Below are 15,688 nucleotides of genomic sequence, written 5' to 3'. Positions count from 1 at the left end.
TTTTACAACACACCACTGTGCACTGTAACTGGCACACCGGTTTGCTCTTTCCCGTAGATGATCAGAAAGCTATACCTGCATCTAGCAACATCAGATTTTCTGCACTCGTCCATCTGGGTTGCAACTGGGTAAAGTCAAATAAAATAAATAATGTGTTCAGAAAATCCACTCATTCGCTACATAGTGCATGATATTTAGTGGATAACTACAAAACAGGATAAAACAGTGGATAGAGCCTTAGCCTACTCTCTAAAGTTAAAACTCCTGGACAAAGTACGGACCAAAACCATTACTACACACTTGCACTGAAGTTGACATCGCCAAAAAAGTGTCAGCTGAATCACCCTCAGTTTGCACCATTCAATGACCAGCAAGCCATTAAGGCAAACTCAGATTCCTCTCAGAGGCAAAAGACAGATAATGGGTTGACTTGATTTAAGAGGATTTAGCCACAGGGATCCCAGCCCCTTCATCCCATTGATTGACATTTGGAGTGATCAGGGCTGCGCCAAGTATCAATGGGCGCCCTGCGTGTGGTTAAGGCTCCGCTGGGAGCCAGATTACCCCACTGACCCCCCAGAAGCCCAGGGGCTTTCAGGAAAGAGCCGATGATGGATGTGGAGACATTTATCTTCTCAGTTTGTTTCTCAGTGTGACTGCGATGGCCTGTGTGTGCGTGTGTGTGTGTGTGTGTGTGTGTGTGTGTGTGTGTGTGTGTGGCAGAAAGAGTTGGAAGAGCAGAGTAAGAGAGTTGGTGTGAATACATCTGATTTATCATGCATGGCACATCTCGCAGACAGTGAGAAAGAGAGAGAGAGAGAGCGTGTGTGTTTGTTTGTGAGCGAGAGAGTGAGAGTGTGAGGGCAGAGAGGGAGAGTACTTAGTCACTGTCACTGCTGAATGCATAGAGGGAATGGCAAAACGTTGTGTTCCACAATTACCTGTTGCCTCAGCTATCACTGGCTGTTTGATAAATGCATTTTCTCCTTGTCCCATCGTACAATGTTCTCACAATAGATTCACAATTGACTGTAAAGAGTCACAAAAAGTTTGTTGTGTGAGTACTAACGTCAGCTAGGAGACAAAACTGATCTAAACTGCATGTTGACATGTATGCCATTTTTTCACCATTGCACAGTTCCAAAAGCATCACATAAAATAAAGTTTTAAATGTGAATTTAGCACATAGTTAAGTTGGCTGAAAATGTAGAACACTATGATGAACCACAGTGGCAGTGGTTATAATTTAGGAGGGCCTGTGGTTTTCAGATGTCTGACAAGGTCATGTGTGGTCATGTACAGGGAGAGAAAAAAGTATGTTTTATACAAGAGCACAGTCAGCATTTATAAACCCCCAAAACGTTGGACGATTATGATAGTTGGGTCACTTTTAGGTCAAGAAACACTCAGGAAGTGTGTGTGTGTGTGGGGAGGGGGATGTTTACTAGCCAAGTGAATTGTGTGCCTTGAGAACGTTTTATAGAATTCCTGGTTTTACTGGATTTTACACAGTTCTAAAGCCTGTGCAACTGTGTGTTTTATCTTCTTTGCTATGCTGTTGAGTAACTATGGGTAACCCATAAGCAGAATAAAGCAGAATGGCTGTGGGGGAGCCATAACAATACATGGCTGCAGATTAATCCAATGTTAATCCAACACATCACAAAAAGATAGTGTTGTCTTTTAGTGATAGAAAATGTTCCAGTCGGTAACAGACACTGACTAGATTGGCCTTCTATACATGTATCAGATGCTGTAATCTTGTAATGATTTAGAATTCCTTCAGAACACAGACACATCGACTCCCTGGTCCTGATTAAGATGAAAGTAATCACTCCACTCCAGACTTGGGTTTACTGCCATCTTGAAGTGTGAGAGGCCCCATTTAAAGCACCACCATAAAAAAAGACCAGGATCTAACACATAGGGTCCATGCAGTTTGGCCCGATAGAAACATCTGCATACTTTAGACACCAGAAACACATGCCGCACAATTGCCAGAGAACGTGTAAGCCAATTCTGAACGGGTAATAGTATGTGTCTATTTGAATCATTTGGTTTTCAACTTGTTTACTCTGTAATTGGTGGAGGTAGTATTCTTATTTGAGGAGTTTGGCAGCCCCCTTGCTCCAAATAGTCCTAAGTAGCACTGCCGCAGCGCAGCGCCTTGTTTGTTTAACTGAAAGTAGTAAGCTAAGCAAGACCAGATCTGGCACACCGAAACTGCCATTCAGATCCTGTAATCTTTTAACAGCAGTTGTGTGTAATCCAATGCAGGTGTGAATGGAATTTTCTGTTATCAATGATCAGTTGTTTCTGATGTTAACTATTCCAAGTTAGTACCAACTATTCAATTAACTCTTGATTAACATAACTAGCTGTTTGTGATAAGCTATAGATATGTTCACTTCTGTTCAGTAGTTACAAAATAACTGAAACTGCTCCCAACATCATACCAAAATGATTCTTTCCTTTGCCAGCACTGTAACATGATCCCAAAATGCCATTTAGCCCATTGCCATTCAGTGGTTACCACAAGTGGAAGAGGAACATCTACTTACAAGAAATAACAGGGGTGATCATGGGCATGGGGATTTGGTAGATATTAGCAGCACATGTGTAATTGCTACAATGCGTCACGGTATGATTAAGGAAGGCGATGTCATGATGGTTCACTGTCCAAACAAATGTTCATATCTTTTGATATAAGTAGCAGTTCTGTTTGTCACAAAATAGTCAGATATTATTATTTATCATCACAGTATATTGCTCTTAGTATTGTGACATAAGCTGTTATTGCCTTTAAAAATCTGAAGGTTCATTTACTAATTAATGACACTATCATATTACTAGGCATTAACTGCCATGGTAATACATGACTAATGACAAGACATGATATTTGTCATAAGATGTTTATGAGAGGATCTAGGAGCTTAAATACAAATCTATGCATCTGAGTGTTTGCACTGATTGCACATGTGTATCTGCCTAGGGAGCTCTGGAGGAGAAAGTTAAGGCCATGGATGCCTGACAACTCACACCTGAGAAACACACACACACACACACACACACACACACACACACATTATTATTATATTATATTACTATTCGTAATATCTAGGAATAATGTAGACCTACTGTAGGTCTCTTCCTCGGCAGGTTTAATCGGGCAGTTCCTTAAAAGCACAACTAATGATCCTAGTCTGAAAGCTGGACAGAGGCTACAGTTTTGTCTCGGACTGCTATACTCATCAGTGTGCTAAACAGTCTATCAAACCCTGAGCTAGAGGGTTCAGGCTGAGCTCGGGTTTGGCTGTCTTGATTTAGATCATCGCTTCCGAACTTTCCATTGCTACATCGCCCTTTAGCCTACAGTAGACAGTTATGCTTTAGCTTACTACTCCCAGTTGATTAGCTTCTACGGCGGGGATAACTTATCCTAATCCATTCATTGTGGTACACCGTTACCTAAGATAGGCTACAAATTGGTCAAATAACGCAGAAAGGCTATGCGGGTCAAAGCTTAACAATTTATTTGTCAGGTACAAGTTCCTCATTCAACACATTATAGAAGTCCATCTTAATGAATAATGTCAAAGTTACGAAAACAGGTTAAAGGAATACTTAAGATATCATATGAAACAATCAGAGAATGAACATACCCAGCTCAGAGGATGTTGGCTACACACCTGGGGTGTGGGAGGTCTGACTACAGAATGACTCCTAGAACATTGTGTCAACTTCCCTTAAATAGGCTACCCAGTTTGTGATTGGTTACATTGATAGGGATCACATGGTGAGTTGTTAATGAGACTGAGACCATTGTTGTAGTGAGACCATTAGAGTGAATCAAATGGACGTGACCATATATACAGTACATACGAAAAGTATTCACAGCACAATGAATCCATTTAGCCACAACAAAGCATTGAGCAAAGGCTGTGAATACTTATGTACAAATTATATTTTCGTTCTTTATTTCTAATACATTTTCAACTTTTTTCATGTTGTCATTATGGGGTATTATGTGTAGAATTTTGAGGGGATAAAATAATTTAATCCATTTTGTAATAAGGCTGTAACATAAAATGTGGAAGAAACGCTGTGAATACTCTCCGTATGCACTGTACATTGCATTTCCTGTTCCTAGTTAACTTCACCTGTGGACATGTGACAAGCATGTGACAGTAAGCACACAATAGGCCCACACTTAGTAGCTGATCAGAAGTCCACATATGATTGAAAGGATTATCATCAGCCTGGGAATTAGGATCCTTACACACACTCTTAAATGATTGTGTTGAAAACATCTCTGTGTCCATATAGGGACAACACAGTTTGTGTTGTAATTGTTACACAATATGTGTTGAAAATAACAAAACTTGGATTGTTTTTTTAAACACATCTCTGTGTGTTTAAAAAAGAGTGTGCGCGCGCGCACACACACACACACAAACACACACACACACACACACACACACACACACACACACACACACACACACACACACACACTGTGGAGTAAGACCTTCAGTGTAATTGGTGCCTCTTCATTGTAGTTGATGCCTCTGAATACACAGTTGAACTCTCTCCGGGCCTCTCCTCTGCTTCCTCATGACTACAGGCTCTCATCTGTGGTGTGTTCAGATTCAGCAACAGTGGCAAATGCTCTCGGCGAATGTTTTCTCTGAACAGTTAAATTTGAACGATTTGGTGTTTAACATTCTATTTTAACAGTAACCCTTCGCCCAGCTCACTGTATGTTCATAGAGAACTACCTCCTCAAACTGTTTGCGAGTGTTCAGAAACATTTGTGGAGACCTCAAGGCAAACAGAACACTGTTTGCAAACGATAGTGAACATTGGCCTATATTTGCCCATTTAAACGCAGCTCTGGTGACTGCTTGCCTGTGGGGGTGGTCCTGCTGGATGAGGTGCTGGAAGTACTCCTCCACCACTGAGGCACTCAGGTGCTTCTTCAGGTATGGGTAGAAGAGGGGATGCCGCGCAATGACTCCTTAGAAAAACATCACACACTGTATGTAGACATATTCATTAAACATATCTCATTTCTATTCACATCCTACTTAATTAGGTCCATTTGAATTGTGATACATCCAAACAAAACATTTACAAAGGAAAAAACACTAAAGAATAGACTACATAACAATTAAACATGTTTTGTGTAGTTCCTGACTACTTATTTTAAACACACTACTTTAGCAGGACCAATCAAAGGCTGTGAAGAACAAGATAAGCCAAAAAAGCCTGATAGCCATCTCCTAGTTATTCAGATACACGATTTCTGAACACGTTTCATCAAAATAAGGCAAACTTGCTCATGGTTTGCCAGTGATTGCTGTGACAGTATATAGGGCAATCATTTTTGTTGTTGCTGAGATACCATGGTACTTCTGGTGCAAGCCCATCTAATGAAAAAAGAAAAAACAAATCAGCCTTGTGTGCTGTTTTGAGTTGTTTTTAAGTGCTCTAATGTTGACATCTAACAGACAGTCATAAGTGTGCTTTTTGGCAAACTGTGTCTCAGTTGTACACCCGTTAGTTGTGATTTGTTTTGGTTGTGGACTTTGTGTGACCTTACTAAAATCTTAACATCCTGTTTGTCCATTATGATTGAAGAACACTCCGGAAACACACTGTTTAAAAGACACACAAATAATGATATTTAGATGTGTTAAGTATGTTTATTTTGGCTCAGGGAGACAAGTCTGAATGCCAAGGATAATCAAAAAGGGGAGACACTTTCAGCTCTTCATTGGTCTGACTGTTCTAATGTCATACACATGCACCCCCCCCCCCCTCCACACACACACTCGTCTACTCTTCAATAGTTTTTTTTGCTTAAGTGCTTAAAATGCCTTCCATTTAGGCTATTTATATGGTATGCCTATTTTAGCAGGTTGTTCTGTGCTGACTAAATTCTCCTGAACCTAAGTGTGATGATTTTTCACAGAAATACAGCCATCTGCCAAGTGTACCAAGCTATGATTATATATTTCTTACAAAAAGTAAAACTGACGGGTTGTGCAGTGGAACAGGAAGACGCCTCACTGATGTTAGCAGAGTCACTTTTGTCCCTGCTCCTGGCGTAGGCCAAGTCTTCCAGACGATAGTTGTGAGGGCCGCTGGGCAGATCTAGAACAGATGAACTCACTGTTAGAACATTTCTGTGGTCGTGTCTCCAAATAGCGCTCCACGCTTTTCCCTTTCTCTCCTTCCCTTTTCCTGCCCCCTCCCCCTGCTCAGAGAACTCTGCACAGACTTCAGACTGACAGAGCAGAGAGAGGTTGGTTTTTGGAACATCTTTAAGAAGGAGTCAACTGGCCATCTGTACCGGGTATCAGGGCTTCGAGCAAGGACAATTTCTCTGTGTGATATTATCAGCACATTTCAAGCCATTATATATAACCATCTATTATATTAATAGATTAATAGATCTATTATAACCAGAGAATGTTAAGCCCTGTCTGGCATTCCTCTCTTTTTGTGTTTATGTCTGTCATATTTGTGCATATGTACATTCAAACCTTCCCCTGTGCATCGTTCTGTATTTGTTTGCCACAGTTTACACCATGCTTAAGGATTAGAGACACAGTATGAATACAAAACTGCTAATGATGAGCCTGAGGATAAAGCTTAACTAAGGTCTTTCTCAACTTCTTTATTTTAGGTCGGTATGAAAAAGAGGATTATGAACAGTGATGCAGTGGTACAAGCAACAAGAAATGAACAAGCTTGTCCCATATTGCCCTCTATCAGCTGTCCAAGACCACTGATGGACGGTAACTCAAGACTGAACATTAAGAGACTAAACATACCACACACAGAGTGATTGTATGCACCATAATCTCAGGTAAAGTTACCTTGTGTACGGAACTCCTTAGATAAGGTACACACTGCAATTTAGAAAATTCATTCATTTTTTAGTTATGTTAAAAATTAACAGTGGAAGGTTTCTATTGGAGATTAAGTTCACACAAAAACCGAGGTTCAGTTCCCCTGTCTCAAAGGTCAAGTGACCTGCAAATGTGTCAAATGAGTATGGGAGGGTGGGAGTGATGAAATTCCTAAAATGCGGAGAGGGTCACTTCTGTGTGTGTGTCCACCAGCTCCCCGTTGAGATGGATGTCAACACGAAAAAACAGACAGTAAAGAAAAGACAGATGGAGGAATGGTATGGCGGATAATTGGATGGACTGGTTGGGCAAACAGATGGGAAAATAGACATAGGCAGTAGAATAAATAGAGAGACCTTGACTTCTGCTTTGGGATGGAGGAGGAAAAATGGCATCAGAATGGGAGACCTGGAGGAGGAAAGTGTAGTGTAAAAAATAATCAACTACATAACAAAGTGGAGACAGTCCAAACCGAGCAGTGGCAAAGACAAAAAAAAAACTTGAGGTTTATTAACGAATCCGGGAGTTGATACAGAATGTAGGCCATCCCAGCGTTACAACCGTACCAACTCAAAGACAAAATACAAATGGTCTTGCTTATTCATTTCTAGTGATCCCCCTTCCGTCGCCTCACGTGAGCTCTCTCTCCAGTCGTACCTTGTCTCGTGAGGGGCCCGCATTATGATAAAGCAAGTAGCACTCTTCAATGATTGTGTTAAGAGAAAAACATATCAACGATGATTAATCGCCCCCATCATGTGGCATGACAAAGGTCACGCATGTATGCGATTTGGGTTGGCTTAATCAAAAGGCCTTGGGTAGCGATGATCCAAACAAATGTTAAAATACATACACTCTGGAATTTCTCACTACAACAGTAAAAGACAGAGGACAGATAGAGAGATTTACATTTGAGAGAGAGAGAGACTATATTAGAGACAGAAAAACCATTGTGTGTGTGTGTGTGTGTGTGTGAATGTGATATGTGTGAGGGAGTATGTGTGCTAGTGAGTTTTAAATTGCATATAGTTTAAAATCACACATTCATTCCATAAACTCTGGATCCATTTCTTACAAAGTCCAGGAGCTGCATGACCTCAAAGGACTTCAAATGACAATCAACAACATAACCACAGAACATCTTCAACCATTTCCAGAATCTTTCAGTCACTAGAATTCAATACTATTTGGGGCTGGGCTAGTTTCCTGCCTGTTCCAGCAGGTGCTATCTCCCTGGCGAACATTTCCAGCGACTTTTTCTGTTTATGGTGGACGGCCATCCATAGAACAGTCTCTCTGGTACTCTACAGGGGCATCACAAGCACCTCATTATTCTGTTCATCAGAGCAAAGACCAAAAACAGAAGCAGGTGTTGCGCCTGTGTCCATTTTCAAAATGATAAACTTGTGAAGAGAAACTCTTGTGAGCTGGCTTGAAAACTACAAACAGGACATGAATGACCATGAGAGAAAAAGACATGAGAACAAAAACATCTGAGTTTTTAACCACCAGCTGTAACCTATTAGAGAACAAAAGAGGGTTTACAGTGTGAAGTGTCAACCAATATGTCTACATCTGAAACTGCAAATGTGACTCACATGCTAGTCATCTTGGATAACACATCCACTAAATGACTCCACTAGTTTCACTTCAGGAGTTAGTGTAGCAGAGGCAAACATTTACCACAGTATTCATCTGGGGTACAGTCATGGGGAATTTGGTTTGAGGGGATTATTATGACCGCTGCGCAGCGAAGCGGCGGTCATATAGGTTTAGTCAGATTTTTCTTTTTTTCTTTTTCGCATGTCCAAATTTCCGTCAAGGATTCCCGGGACACTGTAAGACCGGGGTACACGAAACTTGGTGGGCATGTAACCCCACATGGATAGCATAGAACCATCATTTTTCGTTTTCATCTGTAGCCCCCCCGCTGGACTGGACCCCCCAAAAGGAGGGTAGGGCAGACACAGTTTTCTGTGAATATCTCGAGAACCGTAGGGTTTAGGAGGACCATTTTTTTTTATGTTGATCTCAAGAGCCATGTCAACCCATTCCATAACCACTCATTTCACGTATAGCGCCACCTAGTTAAACACAAAAAAGTAAAAATAAGGTGTTGTAATCGCAGGTATCTGTGACCTAACATAGTCAAAACTGCACGAAATTGGAAGTGTAGGATCATTATGACACCCTCTGAATGCATGCCAAGTTTCGTGGAATTCCGCTCATGAGGGGCCACACAATAAATTAATTTATGTTACTATAACTAACTGGCCTGTAGGTGGCCGGAGACAGTTTTCTGTGAATATCTCGAGAACCGTATGGCCTAGGAGGTCCACCTTTTTTTTGTATGTTGGTCTTAAGGGGGCATGTCAACCCATCCCATTACCACTTATTTCATGTATAGCGCCACCTAGTTAAAAATTAAAAAGCAAAAAATTAGGTGTTTTCATCACAATATCTCTGGCTGACATGGTCAAAACTGCACGAAATTGAAAGTGTAGGATCATTATGACACCCTCCGAATGCATGCCAAGTTTTGTGAACTTTCGTTCATGGGGGGCCTTACAATAAAATAATTTATGTGTACATTTAGTGACCGTACACCAACAAGGATTCCCGGGACACTGAAAGACCGGGGTACACAAAACTTGGTGGGCATGTAACCCCACATGGATAGCATGGAACCATAATTTTTCGTTTTGATCTGTAGCCCCCTCGCTGGACTGGACCCCCCGAAAGGAGGGTAGGGCAGACACAGTTTTCTGTGAATATCTTGAGAACAGTAGGGCCTAGGATGACCAATTTTTTCCTTATGTTTGCCTCCAGGGGTCATCTTTTTTGTTCATCACTGTGTGTTCACTGTGTGCTGAGTGTGTTTCACTAATTCACGGATTGGGAAAAATGCAGACACCAAATTTCCCCTCACGGGATCAAAAGAGTATATATACTTATACTTATACTTATACTTATACTTAACCCATCCCATGTGCACACATGTGCATAAACAGATACACATGCACACACATACATTCACAGTAATCATACGTATGACACATACTCACACAGTAGACATATGCACGCATGCATGCACATGCACAAACACAGGCACATACGCAGGCACACACACAAGCACGCACACACACACACACACACACACACACACACACACACACACACACACATAAACATAAACATGTACACGCACACATGCACACAAGAATTTCTCAGAATTATGAACAGGCAAGATGGGGTTGTATAAAATGAATTTTACATGTGAAATCTATGAACTAATCATGTTTTGGTACTTGTTGTCTAGCAGATACCAGTGAGAATTGAGTGTGGATAATGCAATTTAGTGAGACAGTTAGAATCATATAGGCCTTCAGCGTGATTTATTTTTCTGGAAAAAATGTGCTGGACTTGGCGGCGATCATATTGTGTACCGCTCTGCGGTACATCTAGTTATTTTTTAGTATTAGTATTTTTTATGGTTAGGATGCCCAAATGACTTGATTGGCCCAAACACATCTTAACTGCCATATCCGATTGTTAAAACGTCAAAAAACATTTACTAGCGCAACCGTTTTTTTTTCCGCAACTTGTAAACCTTGTCACCATCACCTCCGTTTTAGTAAGAGTAAAACAAAATCGCTTAACTTCAACAGAGTAAAGCAGGGGTGGGCAACTAATTTCCCCAAGGGGCCACATGACAAACTGGGACTGTTGAGGAGGGCCGGACCCAAAATACCGAACTCAAGTCTGAACTCAATTCTGTCCAATTCTATTCTGTTCTTGTATAACATTAAGTAAATCATATGGTTTTGTTTACTACTCGTAAGAACAGATGAAAATGTGAGGGAGACAAAGGAAAAACAGCAATAGGCTATTTAATCTATGTCCTATTTAATCCTCATTCTCGAAAATGATTTTTTGACATTGACATTTTTTTTTTTTCAGTTTTCAAAGACTGATATAAAAAAAGTACTACAATATCTATATAATTAGGCTAGGCCATGAAAATGTGAAGGAGTCAGTACAACCATAGGCCTGTGCCACCATTTCATCAACACTCAGCAATATTTCATCATTAAATCATTACCATCATTAAATTAACTCTATGCAGAATTAGACTATGAAAATGTGGAGCAGACAATAGTAGGCTGTCATTAGTTAATCAACATGCACAAAGAAAACTATTTTAAAAATGTAGGCTATGTTTTTGCTTTAACTTTATGCACAAAACTGTGATGCACCCTGTGCGCCCTGTGTGTTGAGCCGGCTGCTTCAAGCAACCTGTGGTTTGCTTTGCAAATAAACTCAGACATATTTTGGTTACAATGACGGGGTTATCCGAATGTAAACTATCTATCTGCCAACGTTTTGAAATTAACACTTAGATAAACCAACAAACAGCAGGAGTTAGTTCTGACAACCTTTGCGGTGGTGAGCTTATGAACATAAGACACACAAAACTTTGAAAGGTTTACGCTGACTTAAAGGCAACTGCATTGTGTCGACGCAGAAGCATACATTCTATTCACCAGCACATCAGTGAGGGTGTTTACGCACAAATGTATGGGCATACAAATAGCAATCGCTTTTAAAAATATAGATAGATAGATAGATAGATAGATAGATAGATACTTTATTGATCCCCAGGGGAAATTCAAGTAGCTGCAAGCAGCAATGAGGGGGCCAAGCAGTCAGTTCAGCAGTCCAAATTTGTCATGTAACTCAATGCGGTTGCATCAGGTATATAGCATTAAGCAGTCACAGCAAGTTCCATGCCAAACAACCCAAGATTGGCTGAGTTACAAGGTCATTTCCTGTTTGGCGGCTTCACCACCAATTTCGATTGGCTATTATGGCCAAATGGTTTTAGTTTGAAAGACAAAAAGCAATGCATTTGTGAGATATGCTCTGAAGATGATGTGCATCAAGTTTGGAGTCAATCGGACAAAATTTGTGACCTATGAAAACTTTTAAGTGTTTTTGATAAAATTCAATATAGCGGAAAATCCATCATGGCGGAAATTGACATCATAGGGTGCATTGAAGTCAGCTTAGTCCAAGGACACCAACAACACCTGGTTTTTGAAATCTCAGAGCGACAAGTCAAAGGTTAGGTGCGTGAACGCACATCCAACTTTGACCTGTTGGTGGGGCTAGAGTGTATGAGGTGCCGACTTAAAACTTGATGAAATTTATCACAGGACTGTCTCTAATCAGTGTGCCAAACTTCACAACTTTTTACCAGACGGTTCTATGGGCTGCCATAGACTTCCATGGCAGAATAATACACTTCAGCAGCTACGGGCAAAAAAAGGTTTTGCTAATTACAGCGCCCCCTAGCGGTCAAAGGTTACCAGATTGGTTGTGTGTTCTCCCAATTAGGTCAGGAGTCAATGTACTTAGTTTGCTCACCAATTGTTTTTGATAGATGCTACGGATGCTGAGATATGAGCTCACTTCCTGTTTGGCGGCTTCGCCACGAATTTCGATTGGCTGCTACGGGCAAACGCTTCCGTCAATTGTTATGGAAATCAAAGCACTGATAAGGCATGGTCTGAAGATGGTCTGTGCCAATTTTGGTGAGAATCCGATGAAATTTGTGACCTAGGGAAATTTGATAGTGGTTTTGATTAAATCCAATATGGCGGCCAAATCAATTATGTTGATGTCATGAATTGCCATCTGTCGATATAAGGATCTTCCACAGTATTACCACTGTAGAGACACCACTAGTACATTGTAATTCTAGGCACAACAGCAGCTACAGTCCAAAAGGCATGTTACTGATTTACAGCGCCCCCTAGAGGTCAAAGGTCACCAAATTTCTAGAGCGTCCTCCTGATGGGGTCATGAGTCCATATATCAAGTTTGGATTTGATGACTGCAAGGGTTGCTGAGATATGAGCTCACTTCCTGTTTGGCGGCTTCGCCGCAAATTTTGATTGGCTTGGCTGTTAAGGGCGAACGGTAATACTTCCGAAGACGAAAAGTGATAACTTTTGTGAGGCTTGGTCTGAAGATGATCTGTGTAAAATTTGGTGGGAATCAGAGAAAGTGTTTTTGATGAAATCCAAAATGGCGGAAAATCCATCATGGCGGAATGACGTCATAGGGTGCGTTGAACTCGGCTTGGTCCAAGGATTCCAACGATACCTGACTTTTGAAAATCGGACCTACGGGTCAAAAGTTCATTAGTGAACACACTTCCAACTTTGGCCTGTTGGTGGCGCTAGAGGGTTCGAGTTGCCGACATGAAACTTGGTGACATGAATCATGGGACTGTCCCCAATTAGTGTGCCAAATTTCCCAACTTTTTACCAGACGGTTCTATGGGCTGCCATTGACTTCCATTGCATATAATAATAATAATAGGAAAACGTAGAAACACAATGAGGTCCTCGCAGCTTCGCTGCTTGGCCCCCAATAAAAGCAACAATACTGATTTGCGTGCATTATCTCTATGCTAGGCTCTTGACTATTGTTCTTTCACGGACCTTACGCGGGCCGGTCAGGGAAAGCCCACGGGCCGGATGTGGCCCCCGGGCCGTATGTTGCCGATGTATAGAGTAAAGGCTTCCGCGAAAAATAGGATTTTATTAGGTTGAGGCAAAAAGTGAGTAGTAGGATGACAATTCTTAAAGGCTACCCTGAATAGCAGAAAAAATGGGTTATTTGGCTGTGTACGGAGAAAAACGAGCGGCTCTGAAAGCTCTGGACCCGGAAAGAGATTTATTATCCCACTATTGCATCACTTAATAACTGAATAGACTTCTCAATGGAGCAACTCCAGACTGAATTCCATGAACTCAAATGTCATGGCCGTGGTAAATTGGGCCTGGCTTCCAGGCTACCCCAGCAGTGCTAACATAACATTGACACCAGCACAGTAGGGATACTCTGAGAAGTGTAAAGCTGCAGAGTTACCAGACTCAACTCCTCACCAGCCAGGCACCTAATAATGGACATAATGGGGCAGTCGTAGCCTACTGGTTAGGGCTTCAGACTTGTAACCGGAGGGTTGCCGGTTTGATCCCTGACCAGTAGGAACGGCTGAAGTGCCCTTGAGCAAGGCACCTAACCCCTCACTGCTCCCCGAGCGCCGCTGTAGCAAGGCAGCTCACTGATCCAGGTTAGTGTGTGCTTCACCTATAAAATTCACTATGGTTTGTAGACGTCATGATGAGAGAACAAGTTTGAAACTGTAAAGCATGTATTTATATAACCTCAACCATATTCAAGTAATACATTGAAGTTATTCCTAACTAACATACTTTTATAACATTTTAAATAACTAATTTAACTAATACTATTAACATACTGAAGCTATTCTACCAGAATTCACCCTGTTTGCACTCTGTATCCCTATGTCTCTCTTTGTCGCTTTGTGTCTCACTGTGGATGGGCGAAGCTTGCTTGCTTGGCCTTGCAGCTGCAGAGATAAAGACGTCATCGGAGGCGGGCTCTACTCAGAACAGCTAGTATGAGAGAAAATGAGTGAACGACATGTAACCCATGAACGATGTGTAACCTGTGTTGACTGTATAAACCCCTGAACTTTGTTTAAACCTCTGAACTTGTGATACGGTGAAAAGTTCGTACCCTTGGCAGCAATATTGCTGACTTGCGAAGATAAGACCGAACAACGATCCTTTCACGCCACCTGTGTGTTTGAAGTTGCCAAATGTTGTGTCAGCATCTAAGAAGGGGTATAAATGTTTGTTCGGGAGTGCGATCGTGCGATCCACTCAGGCTATGCGCTATGTAGTCATTAAAGGAATTTTACACGGAACTCTGCCAGACTTTTGCGCCTTCTTTTTGGGATACGTTTTTGACTTCAGCACTTATAATGGCGTATTTTTGTTACATTGTAGGCAAGATATTTGGATATTCATCAAATCTCTGAATATCTGATACGACATTCACTAATTCACGGATGGGATAAATGCAGAGACCAAATTCCTTGTATAGGTAAGTATACTTGGCCGAGAAACCTGATTTACATTTTACATTTACAATAATCATTTTGTGAATGAGCTGCTTGGCCACTGTTCCACAGCACTGTCTGTCCAAGGATGTGTGTACAGGAGTACAGATGGTCTCAGCTGTGTTTGAAAGTTCAGTTAAGATAAAATGGAGTGATTAGATTTCAATACTGGGGAGGGGTGTTAGTCCTCAGATTTCAAGTCTGTATTATGACAAATTACAAATTACACCACAATATCCGTCCGCTGCCCTGGTCCAGGCAGTGGTGTGCATAGCACTGTGGGCATCACAAACAACATGTTTTCAATCTCTTACTAACCCATTAAGTCACAGTTCACTGGCAGGCCCCTTTGTTTCTTTAATAATCCTCTATATCCATGTGTTGCAGTGTGCATTTACGTAAGGTGCATGATGCCAGGAGAACTACAGGATCCTCTTACCCAAGGTGTTCATACTGTGGAGCGTTTTAGGAAGAGACTTCTGTCTGTCTGTGTCCACCATTCTGACCTTTCTCAGGGAGTCTTTCTGAGTGAAAGACAGAAAAATTCTGACTTCAGAAGCATTTCCCTGCAATGAAGATTACTGGGCATGAAGTACAAGTTGCATGTTGATGCTGATGATGTTAAAGGAATGAAACTGCTCTGGCGAAGAGATGACCAATGATGCCTCACAAATTGAGGGGAAACTGGATGAGTTCATCAGGGAAACTGGCTACTGGGCCATTCATATCATGGCCAGTTGTTTGCACATGCACATTGAGAAATAAAACCGGA

The 15,688-nt window shown here is 41.4% G+C and overlaps 1 long non-coding RNA gene across 2 annotated transcripts in view; it reads left to right on the top strand.

Moving 5' to 3' along the window:
- LOC125289292 overlaps positions 1 to 15,688 on the top strand; it is a 22,587-nt gene extending 6,899 nt beyond the window's left edge. For both annotated transcript variants that reach the window (XR_007192616.1, XR_007192615.1), the window contains exons 3-4: positions 14,804 to 14,900; positions 15,304 to 15,688. This is a non-coding gene — a long non-coding RNA (uncharacterized LOC125289292). The remainder of the gene's footprint in view (positions 1 to 14,803; positions 14,901 to 15,303) is intronic.

This window comes from Alosa alosa, chromosome 24 (assembly GCF_017589495.1).
Source record: "Alosa alosa isolate M-15738 ecotype Scorff River chromosome 24, AALO_Geno_1.1, whole genome shotgun sequence".
Taxonomy (NCBI): Eukaryota; Metazoa; Chordata; class Actinopteri; order Clupeiformes; family Clupeidae; genus Alosa; species Alosa alosa.
This window is presented reverse-complemented; position numbering and strand designations above follow the sequence as displayed.